The sequence below is a fragment of the Gouania willdenowi genome, chromosome 6 (genome assembly GCF_900634775.1).
Source record: "Gouania willdenowi chromosome 6, fGouWil2.1, whole genome shotgun sequence".
In the NCBI taxonomy this organism is placed as follows: Eukaryota; Metazoa; Chordata; class Actinopteri; order Blenniiformes; family Gobiesocidae; genus Gouania; species Gouania willdenowi.
In genome coordinates this window covers 29,597,601-29,611,737 of record NC_041049.1, presented here as the reverse complement: position 1 = coordinate 29,611,737, position 14,137 = coordinate 29,597,601, and the positions used below count along the sequence as shown (strand labels likewise).

The window sequence follows — 14,137 nt, the reverse complement described above, 5'->3', positions numbered from 1 at the left end:
TCGTGACACCGGTGTCAGTTTACCTTCATACTGATGTTATAACCCTAACTCTAACCCTAATATAAACCAATAAACGAATAAGACACGTGTCCGTTCACTTTGAAAACAAAACTGAATTATTTTTTTTTTTGCAAAAATTAATTTTTCGGCAGTGCGCATGTGCACGCATGCACATATACAATCTCAGTACGATGTGAACTCAGACCATGACACCGGCCCGGCCCGACAGCTGAGCGGGAAAATGAAGACCGAGCCCGGCCCACTTCATGCACGGTGTGGGGAGCCAACCTATTCTGGAAGTATTACGGTACTCTGCCAGCCTGTGAGTAACAATAAACTGTTCTCACACTGTATATACGTAGGGTATCATTGACCTTCCTGTCTGTATCTTCAATCCCTGTTATTATAGTGGCTAGTATCTCTGCTTGTCTCGCAGAAGACTGGGATTCAATTCCCCAACAGGGAGATCCCATACTACAATTTGGGAACACTTAGTACTTCAAATATCATAGCATCATCATTTATCTTCCAAGTTACATTCCTTTCCATAGATAAACCTGGCAACCCTAAAAGTCTATTTTAAAGAATTAGATAAACTGGACCTTAGTCTGGTACATAATCATGACTTTCAGGCTTGAGTTTCCTTCCTATCCTGAAATGCGAAGAAAGGGTGTCTCAGTTGTATTCCCACAAAGACAAAAATCTTCCTGCTCAGAGGTACACATTCTATCTGTTCTAATAATGCTACAGATGGAGACTGTATACACTGGGGAAAATCAACTGAACATTTCTTAGAATTAATAACCACTCACCACTCTGCATCAGCCGGGAATCGGACCCTGATCTCTCGCATGGCAAGCGAGAATTCTACCATTGAACCACCAATGCTGTTGAGCCTCATATTACTGGCCATGATGGTGCCATATGTGGAAGGAACTCATGGACAGTGGAGATTGGTTCCAAGTGATTGTGTTCAAATTATGGAATTTACATTTCACACACACTATAATAATCTAATCCTTCCATCTATCTATCTATCTATTCTGAAAGGATTACAGCACTCTGCCAGCCCGTGAGCAACAATAAACTGTTCTCAGATTATACAGACGCAGGGTATTATTGGACTTCCTGTCTATATCTTCTGTCCCTGTTAGTATAGTCACGGTCAGTATATCTGCTTGTCACTCAGGAGACCTGTATTAAATTCCCAGACAGGGAGATCCCATACTAGAATTTGGCAACTCTCAGTACTTCAAATACTGTTGCATCAACCTTTATCGTACAAGTGACGTTCCTTGCCATAGACAAACCTAAACTTCTATTTGAAAGAATTAGATAAACTGGACCTTAGTCTGGTACATAATCATGACTTTCAGGCTTGAGTTTCATTCCTACCTGAAATGCAAAGAAAGGGTGTCTCAGTTGTATTCCCACAAATACAAAAATTTTCCTGCTGGGAGTTACACATTGTATTTGTTCAAATAACGCTACAGATGGAGACTGTTCACACTGGGGAAAATCAACTTAACATTTATTAGAAATAGTTGACATTCACCACTTTGCATCAGCCGGGAATCGGACCCGGATCTCTCACATGGGAAGCGAGAATTCTACCATTGAACCACCGATGCTGTTGAGGGCTATATTACTGGCCATGATGGTGCCATATGTGGAAGGAACTAATGGACAGTGGAGATTGGTTCCAAGTGATTGTGTTCAAATTATGGATTTTACATTTCACACACACTATAATAATCTAATCCTTCCATCTAGCTATCTATTTATTCTGAAAGTTTTACAGCACTCTGCCAGCCTGTGAGCAACAATAAACTGTTCTCACACTATACAGACGCAGGGTATTATTGGACTTCCTGTCTGTATCTTCTGTCCCTGTTAGTATAGTAACAGTCAGTATATCTGCTTGTCACTCAGGAGACCTGTATTAAAATCCCAAACAGGGAGATCCCATACTAGAATTTGGGAACTCTCAGTACTTCAAATACCGCTGCATCAACATTTATCGTCCAAGTGACGTTCCTTGCCACAGACAAACCTAAATGTCTATTTTAAACAATAAGATATACTGGACCTTAGTCTGGTACATGATCATGACTTTCAGGCTTGAGTTTCATTCCTGTCCTGAAACGCAAAGGGTGTCTCAGTTGTATTCCCACAAAGGCAAAAATGTTCCTGCTCAGAGGTACACATTCTATCTGTTCTAATAATGCTACAGATGGAGACTGTATACACTGGGGAAAATCAACTTAACATTTCTTAGAATTAATTAACACTCACCACTCTGCATCAGCCGGGAATCGGACCCGGATCTCTCGCATGGCAAGCGAGAATTCTACCATTGAACCACCGATGCTGCTGAGCCCTATATTACTGGCCATGATGGTGCCATATGTGGAAGGAAATAATGGACAGTGGAGATTGGTTCCAAGTGACTGTGTTCAAATTATGAATTTTACATTTCACACACACTATAAAAATCTAATCCTTCCATCTATCTATCTATCTATCTAGAAAGTATTACAGCACTCTGCCAGCTCGTGAGCAACAATAAACTGTTCTCAGACTATACAGACGCAGGGTATTATTGGACTTCCTGTCTATATCTTCTGTCCCTGTTAGTATAGTCACGGTCAGTATATCTGCTTGTCACTCAGGAGACCTGTATTATATTCCCAGACAGGGAGATCCCATACTAGAATTTGGGAACTCTCAGTACTTCAAATACCGCTGCATCAACATTTATCGTACAAGTGACGTTCCTTGCCATAGACAAACCTAAACTTCTATTTGAAAGAATTAGATAAACTGGACCCTTAGTCTGGTACATAATCATGACTTTCAGGCTTAAGTTTCATTCCTATCCTGAAATGCAAAGAAAGGGTGTCTCAGTTGTATTCCCACAAATGCAAAAATGTTCCTGCTCAGAGGTACACATTATATATGTTCTAATAATGCTACTGATGAAAACTGTATACACTTGGGAAAATCAACTTAACATTTCTTAGAATTAATTACCATAATTAGGATGCCCCCTGAAAGCCTCCCTAGTGAGGCGTTCACCACTCTGCATCAGCCGGGAATCGGACCCGGATCTCTCGCATGGCAAGCGAGAATTCTACCATTGAACCACCGATGCTATTGAGCGCTAGATTACTGGCCATGATGGTGCCATATGTGGAAGGAACTAATGGACAGTGGAGATTGGTTCCAAGTGATTGTGTTCAAATTATGGATTTTACATTTCACACACACTATAATAATCTAATCCTTCCATCTAGCTATTTATTTATTCTGAAAGTTTTACAGCACTCTGCCAGCCTGTGAGCAACAATAAACTGTTCTCACACTATACAGACGCAGGGTATTATTGGACTTCCTGTCTGTATCTTCTGTCCCTGTTAGTATAGTAACAGTCAGTATATCTGCTTGTCACTCAGGAGACCTGTATTAAATTCCCAAACAGGGAGATCCCATACTAGAATTTGGGAACTCTCAGTACTTCAAATACCGCTGCATCAACATTTATCGTCCAAGTGACGTTGCTTGCCACAGACAAACCTAAATGTCTATTTTAAAGAATTAGATATACTGGACCTTAGTCTGGTACATGATCATGACTTTCAGGCTTGAGTTTCATTCCTGTCCTGAAACGCAAAGGGTGTCTCAGTTGTAATCCCACAAAGACAAAAATGTTCCTGCTCAGAGGTACACATTCTATCTGTTCTAATAATGCTACAGATGGAGACTGTATACACTGGGGAAAATCAACTTAACATTTCTTAGAATTAATAACCACTCACCACTCTGCATCAGCCAGGAATCGGACCCGGATCTCTCGCATGGCAAGCGAGAATTCTACCATTGAACCACCGATGCTGTTGAGCCTCATCTTACTGGCCATGATGGTGCCATATGTGGAAGCAACTCATGGACAGTGGAGATTGGTTCCAAGTGATTGTGTTCAAATTATGGAATTTACATTTCACACACACTATAATAATCTAATCCTTCCATCTATCTATCCATCTATTCTCAAAGTAATACATCACTCTGCCAGCCCGTGAGCAACAATAAACTGTTCTCACACTATACAGACGCAGGGTATTATTGGACTTCCTGTCTGTATCTTCTGTCCCTGTTAGTATAGTAACAGTCAGTATATCTGCTTCTCACTCAGGAGACCTGTATTAAAATCCCAAACAGGGAGATCCCATACTAGAATTTGGGAACTCTCAGTACTTCAAATACCGCTGCATCAACATTTATCGTCCAAGTGACGTTCCTTGCCACAGACAAACCTAAATGTCTATTTTAAACAATAAGATATACTGGACCTTAGTCTGGTACATGATCATGACTTTCAGGCTTGAGTTTCATTCCTGCCCTGAAACGCAAAGGGTGTCTCAGTTGTATTCCCACAAATGCAAAAATGTTCCTGCTCAGAGGTACACATTATATCTGTTCTAATAATGCTACTGATGAAAACTGTATACACTGGGGAAAATCAACTTACCATTTCTTAGAATTAATTAACACTCACCACTCTGCATCAGCCAGGAATCGGACCCAGATCTCTCGCATGGCAAGCGAGAATTCTACCATTGAACCACCGATGCTGTTGTGCCCTTTACTACTGGCCATGATGGTGCCATATGTGGAAGGAAATAATGGACAGTGGAGATTGGTTCCAAGTGATTGTGTTCAAATTATGGATTTTACATTTCACACACACGATAAAAATCTAATCCTTCCATCTATCTATCTAGAAAGTATTACAGCACTCTGCCAGCCCGTGAGCAACAATAAACTGTTCTCAGACTATACAGACGCAGGGTATTATTGGACTTCCTGTCTATATCTTCTGTCCCTGTTAGTATAGTCACGGTCAGTATATCTGCTTGTCACTCAGGAGACCTGTATTATATTCCCAGACAGGGAGATCCCATACTAGAATTTGGGAACTCTCAGTACTTCAAATACTGCTGCATCAACATTTATCGTACAAGTGACGTTCCTTGCCATAGACAAACCTAAACTTCTATTTGAAAGAATTAGATAAACTGGACCTTAGTCTGGTACATAATCATGACTTTCAGGCTTGAGTTTCATTCCTATCCTGAAATGCAAAGAAAGGGTGTCTCGGTTGTATTCCCACAAATGCAAAAATGTTCCTGCTCAGAGGTACACATTATATCTGTTCTAATAATGCTACTGATGAAAACTGTATACACTTGGGAAAATCAACTTAACATTTCTTAGAATTAATTACCATAATTAGGATGCCCCCTGAAGACCTCCCTAGTGAGGCGTTCACCACTCTGCATCAGCCGGGAATCGGACCCGGATCTCTCGCATGGCAAGCGAGAATTCTACCATTGAACCACCGATGCTATTGAGCCCTAGATTACTGGCCATGATGGTGCCATATGTGGAAGGAACTAATGGACAGTGGAGATTGGTTCCAAGTGATTGTGTTCAAATTATGGATTTTACATTTCACACAAACTATAATAATCTAATCCTTCCATCTAGCTATTTATTTATTCTGAAAGTTTTACAGCACTCTGCCAGCCTGTGAGCAACAATAAACTGTTCTCACACTATACAGACGCAGGGTATTATTGGACTTCCTGTCTGTATCTTCTGTCCCTGTTAGTATAGTAACAGTCAGTATATCTGCTTGTCACTCAGGAGACCTGTATTAAATTCCCAAACAGGGAGATCCCATACTAGAATTTGGGAACTCTCAGTACTTCAAATACCGCTGCATCAACATTTATCGTCCAAGTGACGTTGCTTGCCACAGACAAACCTAAATGTCTATTTTAAAGAATTAGATATTCTGGACCTTAGTCTGGTACATGATCATGACTTTCAGGGTTGAGTTTCATTCCTGTCCTGAAACGCAAAGGGTGTCTCAGTTGTATTCCCACAAAGACAAAAATGTTCCTGCTCAGAGGTACACATTCTATCTGTTCTAATAATGCTACAGATGGAGACTGTATACACTGGGGAAAATCAACTTAACATTTCTTAGAATTAATAACCACTCACCACTCTGCATCAGCCGGGAATCGGACCCGGATCTCTCGCATGGCAAGCGAGAATTCTACCATTGAACCACCGATGCTGTTGAGCCTCATCTTACTGGCCATGATGGTGCCATATGTGGAAGGAACTCATGGACAGTGGAGATTGGTTCCAAGTGATTGTGTTCAAATTATGGAATTTACATTTCACACACACTATAATAATCTAATCCTTCCATCCATCTATCTATCTATTCTGAAAGTATTACATCACTCTGCCAGCCTGTGAGCAACAATAAACTGTTCTCAGATTATACAGACGCAGGGTATTATTGGACTTCCTGTCTATATCTTCTGTCCCTGTTAGTATAGTCACGGTCAGTATATCTGCTTGTCACTCAGGAGACCTGTATTAAATTCCCAAACAGGGAGATCCCATATTAGAATTTGGGAACTCTCAGTACTTCAAATACCGCTGCATCAACATTTATCGTACAAGTGACGTTGCTTGCCACAGACAAACCTAAATGTCTATTTTAAAGAATTAGATATACTGGACCTTAGTCTGGTACATAATCATGACTTTCAGGCTTGAGTTTCATTCCTACCTGAAATGCAAAGAAAGGGTGTCTCAGTTGTATTCCCACAAATACAAAAATTTTCCTGCTCGGAGTTACACATTGTATCTGTTCAAATAACACTACAGATGGAGACAGTTCACACTGCAGAAAATCAACTTCACATTTATTAGAAATAGTTGACATTCACCACTTTGCATCAGCCGGGAATCGGACTCAGATCTCTCACATGGGAAGCAAGAATTCTACCATTGAACCACCGATGCTGTTGAGGCCTATATTACTGGCCATGATGGTGCCATATGTGGAAGGAACTAATGGACAGTGGAGATTGGTTCCAAGTTATTGTGTTCAAATTATGGATTTTACATTTCACACACACTATAATAATGTAATCCTTCCATCTAGCTATCTATTTATTCTGAAAGTTTTACAGCACTCTGCCAGCCTGTGAGCAACAATAAACTGTTCTCACACAATACAGACGCAGGGTATTATTGGACTTCCTGTCTGTATCTTCTGTCCCTGTTAGTATAGTAACAGTCAGTATATCTGCTTGTCACTCAGGAGACCTGTATTAAATAACCAAACAGGGAGATCCCATACTAGAATTTGGGAACTCTCAGTACTTCAAATACCGCTGCATCAACATTTATCGTACAAGTGACGTTCCTTGCCATAGACAAACCTAAACTTCTATTTGAAAGAATTAGATAAACTGGACCTTAGTCTGGTACATAATCATGACTTTCAGGCTTGAGTTTCATTCCTATCCTGAAATGCAAAGAAAGGGTGTCTCGGTTGTATTCCCACAAATGCAAAAATGTTCCTGCTCAGAGGTACACATTATATCTGTTCTAATAATGCTACTGATGAAAACTGTATACACTTGGGAAAATCAACTTAACATTTCTTAGAATTAATTACCATAATTAGGATGCCCCCTGAACGCCTCCCTAGTGAGGCGTTCACCACTCTGCATCAGCCAGGAATCGGACCCGGATCTCTCGCATGGCAAGCGAGAATTCTACCATTGAACCACCGATGCTATTGAGCCCTAGATTACTGGCCATGATGGTGCCATATGTGGAAGGAACTAATGGACAGTGGAGATTGGTTCCAAGTGATTGTGTTCAAATTATGGATTTTACATTTCACACAAACTATAATAATCTAATCCTTCCATCTAGCTATTTATTTATTCTGAAAGTTTTACAGCACTCTGCCAGCCTGTGAGCAACAATAAACTGTTCTCACACTATACAGATGCAGGGTATTATTGGACTTCCTGTCTGTATCTTCTGTCCCTGTTAGTATAGTAACAGTCAGTATATCTGCTTGTCACTCAGGAGACCTGTATTAAATTCCCAAACAGGGAATACTAGAATTTGGGAACTCTCAGTACTTCAAATACCGCTGCATCAACATTTATCGTCCAAGTGACGTTGCTTGCCACAGACAAACCTAAATGTCTATTTTAAAGAATTAGATATACTGGACCTTAGTCTGGTACATGATCATGACTTTCAGGGTTGAGTTTCATTCCTGTCCTGAAACGCAAAGGGTGTCTCAGTTGTATTCCCACAAAGACAAAAATGTTCCTGCTCAGAGGTACACATTCTATCTGTTCTAATAATGCTACAGATGGAGACTGTATACACTTGATGGTATCAGTAATACTATTCTCAATGAAAGTGCACCACAAGACTTTATTTATTTCAATAAGTGTCGTACTTGCAGGAAAGGTGGTGGAGTTGCTGCCATCTTAAAATCAATATTTCAGTGCAAAGAAATAACATTTGGTGATTTTATCTCCTTTGAATATATGTCATTCTTACTGAAGGGTGATTCAAGAGTTCTGTTTTTAGTCGTTTATAGACCCCCAAAATATTCTGGAGAATTCATGGATGAGTTTGCTGAACTGCTGTCAGTTGTATGCACTGAATACAACTTTTTAATAATAACAGGTGACTTAAATATTCATGTAGACAATAACATGGACAATACTGCCAAAGAACTGTATGCTTTAATGGATACTTTTGGTCTTACACAACATGTGACTGGTCCGACACACACTCAAGGTCACACTTTGGATCTGGTTATCTCTAAAGGTGTTGATATCTCTGCTGTTGATGTAAGAGACTTAGCTCTATCTGATCATTTCTGTGTCTTTTTTGACCTAGAGACTATAACATCTGTTCCCCCTAGTTATGTGTGTTTAAAGAAAAGGTACATAAATGAGAACACAAGTGCACAGTTTATGGAAGCCATAGCAATGACACCAACATTGAGTGCTGAGACAGTTGATGATCTTCTGGATGAGTATAATAGAAACGTCTGTAATGTCATAGATGTGGTGGCTCCAATCAAAACTAAGAGAAAACCAAACACACAGAAAACACCTTGGAGGAGGACTGAGATAATGCAGAATTTGAAATCTGACTGTAGAAGAGCTGAGCGTAAATGGAGATCAACAAAACTCCAAATTCATCTAGAACTGTACAAAATAAGTCTGCGAAAATTCAATGATGGCTTGTTCAAAGCAAGGCAGCAATACTTTTCTGAAATTATTGCCAAAAATGTCAACAACTCTCGCACGTTGTTTTCTGTAATTGAAAAGCTCACAACCCCCCCAGATCAGATAGCCCCTGAATTACTGTCAGCTGGAAAATGCAATGAATTTGCTGTATATTTCAATGAAAAAATACAATCAATAAGGTCAAACATCAGAACAAACCAGCAAAATCACAAAAAGCTTGAACAGCTTCAACCACTGAGGGATGAGTCAACTACAATGTTAGAGTTTATTACAGTGAACCCAAAAACAATAGAGGAGACTGTTCAGCAGCTGAATCCATCAACGTGTTGCCTTGACACAATACCCTCAAACTTCTTTAAAACTGTTGTAAAGTCAATTGTCACTGATTTGTGTCAGATAATTAACTGCTCATTCCAATCAGGCACCGTACCAAAATCCCTGAAAGTAGCTGCTGTGAAACCGCTGTTAAAAAAGAGAACACTGGATGCCTCTATACTGGCTAACTATAGACCAATCAGCAACCTTCCATTCATGGCCAAGATCATTGAGAAGGTGGTCTTCAACCAACTGAGTCAATTCTTAACATTCAACAAAATATTTGATAAATTTCAGTCAGGTTTTCGTTCTCATCACAGCACTGAAACTGCTCTTATCAAAGTGATCAATGACATAAGGTTGAACACTGATTCAGGAAAAGTATCTGTTCTCATTCTGTTGGATCTAAGTGCTGCATTTGACACTGTAGATCATACAATTTTGTTGCACAGATTGCAAACATGGGTTGGACTAAATGGAAAAGTAATGCAATGGTTTAAGTCATACTTGGAGGAGCGAAGCTATTTTGTAAGCATTGGAAACTTTGAATCTGACAGATTACCAATGTCCTGTGGGGTTCCTCAGGGATCTGTTCTTGGACCCCTTCTGTTTAACCTTTACATGCTTCCTTTAGGACAAATTTTACAGAACTGTAAGGTTGATTATCAGAGCTATGCAGATGACACACAACTATATCTATCACTGAACCCAGATGACCATGGTCCCATTGAGGTGTTGTGTGACTGTTTAGAAAAAGTAAACTGCTGGATGAGTGAAAACTTCCTTCAACTAAACCATGACAAGACGGAGGTGATTGTCTTTGGTAACAAGGAAAAGAGGACTGCTGTCAGCAATTATCTTGAGTCTCGATCTTTAAAAACTAAAGACCAAGTCAAAAACCTTGGTGTTCTGATTGACTCAGATCTTACATTCAGCAGTCAGATCAAATCTATCACAAAAACAGCCTTCTACCACCTAAAGAACATCTCCAGAGTGAAAGGTTTAATGGCTCAGAAAGACCAGGAGAAACTGGTCCATGCTTTTATCTCCAGCAGACTGGACTATTGTAATGGTCTTCTGACAGGAATCCCCCAAAAGAGCATCAAACAGCTACAGCTGGTTCAGAACGCTGCAGCTCGGGTCTTAACCAGAACAAAGAGGTCAGAGCACATTACTCCAGTTTTAAAGTCTTTACACTGGCTCCCAGTCAGCCTCAGAATAGACTTTAAAGTTCTGCTGCTGGTGTATAAATCTGTGAATGGGTTTGGTCCAGAATACATCAGTGACATGTTAGTCAGGTATGAACCCAGCAGGTCTCTCAGATCTATGGACACAGATCAGATAGTGGAGCCCAGAGTTCACAGTAAACATGGTGATGCTGCTTTTAGTTGTTATGCTGCAAAGAAGTGGAACAAACTGCCAGCGGAGCTGAAGTCAGTATCTAATTTGAACATTTTTAAATCAAAGTTAAAGGCACTTTTTTTCTCTACTGCGTATGATTGAGAGAGAGATTTTTTGTCATGTTGTTGATGTAATGATGATTTTACTGATGATTTTAATTGATTTTACTGATGATTTTAAATGTTCTTATTGATTTAAATGTTCTTATTGATTTTAAACAATTGAATGTTTTATCATGTAAAGCACATTGAGTTGCCTTGAGTATGAAATGCGCTATATAAATAAATTTGCCTTGCCTTGGGGAAAATCAACTTAACATTTCTTAGAATAAATAACCACTCACCACTCTGCATCAGCCGGGAATCGGACCCGGATCTCTCGCATGGCAAGCGAGAATTCTACCATTGAACCACCGATGCTGTTGAGCCTCATCTTACTGGCCATGATGGTGCCATATGTGGAAGGAACTCATGGACAGTGGAGATTGGTTCCAAGTGATTGTGTTCAAATTATGGAATTTACATTTCACACACACTATAATAATCTAATCCTTCCATCCATCTATCTATCTATTCTGAAAGTATTACATCACTCTGCCAGCCTGTGAGCAACAATAAACTGTTCTCAGATTATACAGACGCAGGGTATTATTGGACTTCCTGTCTATATCTTCTGTCCCTGTTAGTATAGTCACGGTCAGTATATCTGCTTGTCACTCAGGAGACCTGTATTAAATTCCCAAACAGGGAGATCCCATACTAGAATTTGGGAACTCTCAGTACTTCAAATACCGCTGCATCAACATTTATCGTCCAAGTGACGTTGCTTGCCACAGACAAACCTAAATGTCTATTTTAAAGAATTAGATATACTGGACCTTAGTCTGGTACATAATCATGACTTTCAGGCTTGAGTTTCATTCCTACCTGAAATGCAAAGAAAGGGTGTCTCAGTTGTATTCCCACAAATACAAAAATTTTCCTGCTCGGAGTTACACATTGTATCTGTTCAAATAACACTACAGATGGAGACAGTTCACACTGCAGAAAATCAACTTCACATTTATTAGAAATAGTTGACATTCACCACTTTGCATCAGCCGGGAATCGGACTCAGATCTCTCACATGGGAAGCAAGAATTCTACCATGGAACCACCGATGCTGTTGAGGCCTATATTACTGGCCATGATGGTGCCATATGTGGAAGGAACTAATGGACAGTGGAGATTGGTTCCAAGTTATTGTGTTCAAATTATGGATTTTATATTTCACACACACTATAATAATGTAATCCTTCCATCTATCTATCTATTTATTCTGAAAGTTTTACAGCACTCTGCCAGCCTGTGAGCAACAATAAACTGTTCTCACACAATACAGACGCAGGGTATTATTGGACTTCCTGTCTGTATCTTCTGTCCCTGTTAGTATAGTAACAGTCAGTATATCTGCTTGTCACTCAGGAGACCTGTATTAAATAACCAAACAGGGAGATCCCATACTAGAATTTGGGAACTCTCAGTACTTCAAATACCGCTGCATCAACATTTATCATACAAGTGACGTTCCTTGCCATAGACAAACCTAAACTTCTATTTGAAAGAATTAGATAAACTGGACCTTAGTCTGGTACATAATCATGACTTTCAGGCTTGAGTTTCATTCCTATCCTGAAATGCAAAGAAAGGGTGTCTCGGTTGTATTCCCACAAATGCAAAAATGTTCCTGCTCAGAGGTACACATTATATCTGTTCTAATAATGCTACTGATGAAAACTGTATACACTTGGGAAAATCAACTTAACATTTCTTAGAATTAATTACCATAATTAGGATGCCCCCTGAACGCCTCCCTAGTGAGGCGTTCACCACTCTGCATCAGCCAGGAATCGGACCCGGATCTCTCGCATGGCAAGCGAGAATTCTACCATTGAACCACCGATGCTATTGAGCCCTAGATTACTGGCCATGATGGTGCCATATGTGGAAGGAACTAATGGACAGTGGAGATTGGTTCCAAGTGATTGTGTTCAAATTATGGATTTTACATTTCACACACACTATAATAATGTAATCCTTCCATCTATCTATCTATTTATTCTGAAAGTTTTACAGCACTCTGCCAGCCTGTGAGCAACAATAAACTGTTCTCACACAATACAGACGCAGGGTATTATTGGACTTCCTGTCTGTATCTTCTGTCCCTGTTAGTATAGTAACAGTCAGTATATCTGCTTGTCACTCAGGAGACCTGTATTAAATAACCAAACAGGGAGATCCCATACTAGAATTTGGGAACTCTCAGTACTTCAAATACCGCTGCATCAACATTTATCATACAAGTGACGTTCCTTGCCATAGACAAACCTAAACTTCTATTTGAAAGAATTAGATAAACTGGACCTTAGTCTGGTACATAATCATGACTTTCAGGCTTGAGTTTCATTCCTATCCTGAAATGCAAAGAAAGGGTGTCTCGGTTGTATTCCCACAAATGCAAAAATGTTCCTGCTCAGAGGTACACATTATATCTGTTCTAATAATGCTACTGATGAAAACTGTATACACTTGGGAAAATCAAATTAACATTTCTTAGAATTAATTACCATAATTAGGATGCCCCCTGAACGCCTCCCTAGTGAGGCGTTCACCACTCTGCATCAGCCAGGAATCGGACCCGGATCTCTCGCATGGCAAGCGAGAATTCTACCATTGAACCACCGATGCTATTGAGCCCTAGATTACTGGCCATGATGGTGCCATATGTGGAAGGAACTAATGGACAGTGGAGATTGGTTCCAAGTGATTGTGTTCAAATTATGGATTTTACATTTCACACACACTATAATAATCTAATCCTTCCATCTAGCTATCTATTTATTCTGAAAGTTTTACAGCACTCTGCCAGCCTGTGAGCAACAATAAACTGTTCTCACACTATACAGACGCAGGGTATTATTGGACTTCCTGTCTGTATCTTCTGTCTCTGTTAGTATAGTAACAGTCAGTATATCTGCTTGTCACTCAGGAGACCTGTATTAAATTCCCAAACAGGGAGATCCCATACCAGAATTTGGGAACTCTCAGTACTTCAAATACCGCTGCATCAACATTTATCGTCCAAGTGACGTTGCTTGCCAAAGACAAACCTCAATGTCTATTTTAAAGAATTAGATATACTGGACCTTAGTCTGGTACATGATCATGACTTTCATTCCTGTCCTGAAACGCAAAGGGTGTCTCAGTTGTATTCCCACA

The 14,137-nt window shown here is 39.9% G+C and overlaps 12 non-coding genes across 12 annotated transcripts; all 12 read right to left on the bottom strand.

The window, feature by feature from the left end:
• Nucleotides 1–817: 817 nt before the first annotated feature.
• On the bottom strand, nt 818–888 carry trnag-gcc (transfer RNA glycine (anticodon GCC)). The gene has a single exon. It is a non-coding gene; the product is annotated as a tRNA-Gly (tRNA).
• A 672-nt stretch (nt 889–1,560) lies between these two features.
• trnag-ccc (transfer RNA glycine (anticodon CCC)) lies at nt 1,561–1,631 on the bottom strand. Its single transcript has one exon. It is a non-coding gene; the product is annotated as a tRNA-Gly (tRNA).
• A 669-nt stretch (nt 1,632–2,300) lies between these two features.
• trnag-gcc (transfer RNA glycine (anticodon GCC)) lies at nt 2,301–2,371 on the bottom strand. Its single transcript has one exon. It is a non-coding gene; the product is annotated as a tRNA-Gly (tRNA).
• Nucleotides 2,372–3,083: 712 nt separating this feature from the next.
• Nucleotides 3,084–3,154, bottom strand: trnag-gcc (transfer RNA glycine (anticodon GCC)). The gene has a single exon. It is a non-coding gene; the product is annotated as a tRNA-Gly (tRNA).
• A 669-nt stretch (nt 3,155–3,823) lies between these two features.
• Nucleotides 3,824–3,894, bottom strand: trnag-gcc (transfer RNA glycine (anticodon GCC)). Its single transcript has one exon. It is a non-coding gene; the product is annotated as a tRNA-Gly (tRNA).
• Nucleotides 3,895–4,563: 669 nt separating this feature from the next.
• Nucleotides 4,564–4,634, bottom strand: trnag-gcc (transfer RNA glycine (anticodon GCC)). The gene has a single exon. It is a non-coding gene; the product is annotated as a tRNA-Gly (tRNA).
• A 703-nt stretch (nt 4,635–5,337) lies between these two features.
• On the bottom strand, nt 5,338–5,408 carry trnag-gcc (transfer RNA glycine (anticodon GCC)). Its single transcript has one exon. It is a non-coding gene; the product is annotated as a tRNA-Gly (tRNA).
• A 669-nt stretch (nt 5,409–6,077) lies between these two features.
• Nucleotides 6,078–6,148, bottom strand: trnag-gcc (transfer RNA glycine (anticodon GCC)). Its single transcript has one exon. It is a non-coding gene; the product is annotated as a tRNA-Gly (tRNA).
• Nucleotides 6,149–7,602: 1,454 nt separating this feature from the next.
• On the bottom strand, nt 7,603–7,673 carry trnag-gcc (transfer RNA glycine (anticodon GCC)). Its single transcript has one exon. It is a non-coding gene; the product is annotated as a tRNA-Gly (tRNA).
• A 3,555-nt stretch (nt 7,674–11,228) lies between these two features.
• Nucleotides 11,229–11,299, bottom strand: trnag-gcc (transfer RNA glycine (anticodon GCC)). The gene has a single exon. It is a non-coding gene; the product is annotated as a tRNA-Gly (tRNA).
• A 1,454-nt stretch (nt 11,300–12,753) lies between these two features.
• On the bottom strand, nt 12,754–12,824 carry trnag-gcc (transfer RNA glycine (anticodon GCC)). Its single transcript has one exon. It is a non-coding gene; the product is annotated as a tRNA-Gly (tRNA).
• Nucleotides 12,825–13,535: 711 nt separating this feature from the next.
• trnag-gcc (transfer RNA glycine (anticodon GCC)) lies at nt 13,536–13,606 on the bottom strand. Its single transcript has one exon. It is a non-coding gene; the product is annotated as a tRNA-Gly (tRNA).
• Between the last annotated feature and the right edge of the window lie 531 nt (nt 13,607–14,137).